Source organism: Natator depressus, chromosome 9 (assembly GCF_965152275.1).
Source record: "Natator depressus isolate rNatDep1 chromosome 9, rNatDep2.hap1, whole genome shotgun sequence".
NCBI lineage: Eukaryota > Metazoa > Chordata > Testudines > Cheloniidae > Natator > Natator depressus.
This window is the reverse complement of record NC_134242.1, coordinates 27,140,262-27,146,261: the sequence shown is the minus strand read 5'-3', so window position 1 is coordinate 27,146,261 and position 6,000 is coordinate 27,140,262.

The following is a 6,000-nucleotide window of genomic DNA, read 5'->3' as shown; positions in this document are numbered from 1 at the left end:
CTCGGGGGAGGGGGACGAACGGTCAGAGTGCTGCTGGGGACTGACCTCCAGCAGCTGCTTTAGCCCTGCCGCTGCTCCAGGCCCATCCAACCTCGGCCGCTTTGGAGGTAAGGTGACCAGACAGCAAGTATGAAAAATCAGGACGGGGGTGGGGCTAATAGGAGCCTATATAAGAAAAAGACCCCAAAATCGGGACTGTCCCTATAAAATCGGGACATCTGGTCACCCTATTCGGAGGCCACTGGATGCGCCGGAAGAAGTCCCGGAGGTCCTGGAAAGTCATGGAATCCATGATCTCCGAGACAGAATCATATCCTTCCTTATACAGCATAGCTCACCCATAATCCTTGCAGCACTTTATAGCCAGGCTGGCTTGGACTCTCTTTTCATGAGGCAAGCACACTGTCTCCTAGGTGAAGGATTCACTGCGTCGTTTTGTGCTCCAATCCTTTGTCTTTATTCATAAATAGCACACCCCCTGCTGCATGTTTCTTCCTGTAGATTTTCTCTCTTGTAGAATTTGCGATCTCACCATTTGCATTTAGCTCAGTATATAAATAGACATACAGTACACAAATAGCCCCATCAGTAGATAGGTGTCAGTTACCTCCTACCTGACTGGAGCATTTCCTAGGTATGGCACCTCCTGGTGACTTGATTTACCTCCAAGACCTTAAAAATATAATTTCAGTATAGATATGTAACTCCTGAAATACTGTCCGTACATACAGTTCTCAGTGATTATGACAACCAGTGGGCTAGTGGCTCTCAGTAGAAGACTCACATTCTACCCTTCAATGACCTGTTATGCAGATATTTGACCCCAGGGATTACTGTAAAACCCTGTGCACCCCTCTGCCCTCTGCCAGGTGTCTTTATATATTATTTACCTTATATCATCCATTACAGTGTCCAGAACTATTACAGCAGCAAAGGTACAATTTCCTATGGGGACACTACAGTTCCCCTTATTAATAACAAGTAGTATTAATATGCCTTCTGCCTAAATCCATATGTTCTCTGTTAAATTGTGCCGTTAAAGTTCTGCTTGTGACACAAAAGAAGAATATTTGACAGGGCCTAGTGATTTATATTTGATAGCACAGCTGCACATTTATTGCTTCCCCACCTACTGTCTTGTTTACCTTCCTGTCTTCAGACTGTGAATTCCTGCGTGCAGGAATTGTGCTTTCTGCTCTGGGTGGAAAGTGTCTTGCACACTGTGGGTACTATTCGAAATCAGTAACATAGAGGGCCAGATCCTCAACTGTGAAATTAGGCACAGCTTCATTGAATTCAGTGGATCTGTGCTCATTTACACCAGCTGAGGATCTGGCCAATAATATTAATATTTCTAGTTTAAAGGCTACATTTTCAGCTGGCTTTGAACCACCCCAAGAACATATACCTAGAAGATGGGTGCATGTTTAACTTTGTGGGCACAGTGCTTTTGGGAGCAAATTTGGAGGCTGTGGCTGAGTTGTCCCTTCTACCATAGTTATGACTCAGTCAAATTTTTAAACAAATCCACATTTACTGCATTCATATTTTGTGTTCTAATATTTTAGCAAACAAGTTGGCTACCAGCAATGTTTGCCAAAACAGCATAGTACAAGTCTTGGTATTTGATTTGATCCTAAGAGTTATGCTCATCCTATCAGAAAACAGAAGCTGAAGCATACCTTATCATATCCATGCCCAATCAGGCAGCTCAGAAATTGAATACGTGGAATGAATGTGTACTAGTACCTGTACAACTGCCTTAATCTAGTTTCCTGAAGTCCACTTTTTGATTGGTGTTTCTTCTTCCCAATTAATAAATCACTGTGCATTACTGTTAATATTGTTCAGTAGCAAATTATATATATATATATACGTACATAGGAGAGAGATATTATATAGATAGATAGATATAGATATAAATAAAATTCAAAGATAATTTTGAGCTTGCTTTAGCTGCAGTAGTCATGCTGAATTCATTTGATATTCATGGGATATCACATGCATCTTGACAGCCATTGCACTGTAATGCAGCATTATCTTCTGAATGCTTAGAATAATATCTCCAGCTATCTTCGGCATTCTGTGTATCAAGCAATTTACCAAAAAAGTCCCCACCCCATTATTTTAGATGTTGATGACATTTTGTATACAGGCAGAGAAAGGTTTCTCTCAGTGAATTTTTGCAGGTTTCACACAAAATGTCCTCCAACTTCTGGAGTACATGAAGCAGTAAATGCCCCCCCCCCCTTTTTTTTTCTGCAGGTGATTAAACACAGAAGTGAAACTGAGTCTGTTGATAACCACACAACTCATTTTATTGCAAGTGCTGTATGCTCCAACTCCATGAATGTTACTCGTAATATGTGACAAGAGTCCAGAAGATACAACAAATCACAAAATGAAAAAGTATGTGGGGGTGACTAGCATTTTTTTTTGCCTTAAGAGCATGAGAAGCCAGACATTCTCACTGAATCATTGATGATGAGACTAAAGCAAGTTACCATTCAAGGGCCAGTTTGATAACCTAACTCAAGGAGTGTTGTAGGTGGGGTATTGTGATTGGATGTTATCAGATGGGAAGGGATGATGTTTAATTTTTGTGGCCAGTAAGTGGCTGAAATCTGTTTTGTTGCTAGATAAGCTGCCACTTAAAGTATCACCAACCACCTTAAAATATTTTACTGTAATTCACACCATCGTATTAATTGTATTCACACCATTGTAATAATCTTTGTACAAAATATGTCTTGGGAGGTATCATTTGAAAACTAATAACTTTCTGGTCAATAATATCATGTAATATCATGTGTAGCAACACTGTATGGAAAGTTACAAAATCCCCCTGTATGATATTATTAGCACATGTTCAAAATCACACAGCCCTGCCTAGGGAAAAGTTGTTAAACAGCTGTGTCCTAAACAAAGGAATGTGCATTTACCTTAATAGACATATAAATTGTAAACAGCGTCCTCAGACAGTGAGAGGGTGAAGACTGCAGACAAGGAAAATCTGCATTTTAGCAAACCACAGCATGAAATATCTTTCATTATGCGATCCCATGTCTCCATCCTCACAGTTGGAAGGAACTTTATTTGGGGGTAACCCTCAGGAAAATGCATTTCAAAGGGTGACAACTATAAAAGAGAGAGGTGAAAATACTCCACATTCTCTCTTCCTATCCATCTCTCTCTTTTCCACCTAGGAAGACAAAAGAAAGAGTCTATGGACTTTGGGAGCAGATCCTCATCTGTTACTGGGAACCTGTGGTAAGAATTTTACCTTGCACCAAATCTAGTTTGTTAAGAGGAGAAAACATCTTATCTTTATTTCTCTTGTAACCATTTTTGACTATAATGCCTTATACTTATACTCACTCAAAATCTCTCTTTGTAGGTAAATGTTTTATTCTTTAATCAAAACTAATCCAGTGTTGTAAAGTGTGCGGGTAACTCCATTTATAGTACCAAACTGTTGTATATTGATCCCTTTAGAGTGGCAGTGGACCTAATGTATTTGGACTGGGAGTGTGTTGGGGTCACCCTGTAAGTAGTAACCAAGGCTGCTGGAAGCCAGAGTGTGGCTGGAGTTTGCTAACAGGCTGCAGGGGTCAGAGTTGCTGGACCAGGGCTGTGGCTATACACAGATACTCAGAGTGTGACCTGCATGCTGATTGTGAGGAGCCCGGGTTGGGATATACAGCAGCAAAATATTGTGAAGCAACCCATGTTGTAGAGCAGGGGTGACACAGCCCCTTACTGGTCTGAATCGCATTACAAAATATCATAAAGGTTTAGTCAAAAATCTTGGTATGGCTGTCACCCACCTCCCCTCCAAAAGAAAACCTGAACTGCCGCTTAAACTTACATTCTGTCATCTTTGACTCTTTCCGGTCTTTCTCCCCACATATCCAGACTGTCACTAAATCTTGTTACTTCTTTTGCCACAGTATTTAAAAAATCCTAACTTTCCTCTCCATCCTGATAGCTAAAACACTCTCCTGAACTCTTTTCATCTCCTGTCTCAGCTTCAGCAGCCTCTTCCTCTCTGGCCTCCTTGACATCCCAGTTCCTTCCCTCTAGTTCATCCTAAACTATGGTGCCAACACAATCTTCCTTGGCAGATGATCAGACAAGGTGCTCTCGCTTTGACTCTCTCCATTGGCTTCCCTTTGCCCACACATAACAAGTTTAAACGTATTCTCCCCTTTAAGGTCCTGTACAGCTCAACCACAGCCTGTATGGTGGATCTTGTCTCCCATCATGTTCCTAGCTGACCCCTTCTCTTCACTAATGCCAATCTCCCACTTTCATTCCCTTCTCTCACTCCCACCTTTGTGCCTTTCCCCAGGCTGTCTCCTACTGATAGAATATTTTTCCATACCCAGGACATTCGCCACTCCTCTTTCAATCCTCTCCTACTAAAGGCCCCTGTATCCCACAAGGCCCAGGTACAATGAAAAATAGATTCAGGGATACACTTAAAGCTAAGTTTTATTTTTATCATTCTTCCCTCTTCCTCTTTCTTATTGCTGTCCCCTGTTTTTCTTTTTAGCTAATCCCTTCCTGTCTTCCTTCCTCACCTATCCTCGTCTATCATATATTTAATAGATATAATATAGTAAGTAAAATAAATAGAAACCTATCCAACAATAATTAAAAAACAAAATAACTGTCCTATCAACAAGAAATGGTGGCAGTAATATGACACTTGTATGGCTCTGTTCACAGTGTATATTATATCCTTTCCTGGCCCACCGTCTGCCTTGTCTATTTAGATTGTAAACTCTTTGGGGCAGAGACTCAATACTTACTCTTGCGCTATTCTTGTATAGTGGCTAGTATAATGAGATCCAGTCTTGGATGGGGTTTCTATATGCTACCGGAATACAAACAATAATAAGGTAATTCCTTTTAATTACAATTTTGCAGCATGTCTCATCTTTCCATGTCTATTTTGTATACTGCAAGGGATCATGTCTTAACAGTTAATAACAATTTTGGTGGGTAGCCTAACCTGCTAATTACTTGCAATGGCTTTGCTGAGTGTTCTGTATTGAAATACTGTGCACAGTGTATTAAAAAGAGGGTCTGGAGAATGCGGGGATTGTGTGTGGTATTTTTTACAAATAACACTTGTCCTTCAGGGTACCTGTGTTATAAGAGAATGACAGAGAGAAGAGTCCTTGAGGAAACAATGGGGAAGATGTTTATTGGGGAATACTCCCTACTTGGATCCACTTGGGCTAAGAACCATTTACTCTTCCAAAGACTAAGCTTAGGATCAAAGTGGGACACTAACCCATTACAGGACCCTGGGAAAGAAAGCGGTTTGGATGAGCTAAGTGGAGCTGCCCATGGCACCAAACTCAATAGGGCCTGTTTTGTTAGTAGGGAAATAGGGGTCTGCACCCCAGAGATATAGTCTGAGGAGTTGGACCATATGATTCCACCCATAGTGAGGTGCACTGAAGAGGGACAAAAAGGTGTCTAAGGAGCAGCTTGTCTGACAAATGGTAAGGAGGTTAACTGCCTTCTATGTATCAAGAGACTCAATCAGTATATATACTTCCTGGAGTGTTCAGCACTCTTTTTCCAAGGGAGCATGCCTTTTAGGTGTGGTAGGATACCCTGCAGAGTGTCTGTATGAAAATAGCTCCTTTTTAATGGTCACATCTGTATGCTCTTTTTCAGTTATAGTGCAGCAACTTACTTAATTGACAAAAATAAATTTTAGGTTAGCTCTGCAGTGCTAAGAGCACAATCTGTGAAAAAGCATGCTGGGATCTATGCTGCCTAGTACATTATCAACAAAACTGTTAGCTACATTCTGGTTCCAAGATCTTTATTTGTGATGATATAATAGGCAGAAAAACCACAGCTGGATGTTCTGATCACAAGTTGATTTGTGCTGCTTAGAAGAACTTCTTTTGAGTTGTAAACTAAATAGGTTTTCTGTGGAAGTAACTGAGATGCAATAAACTTCTCCATGTCATTTTT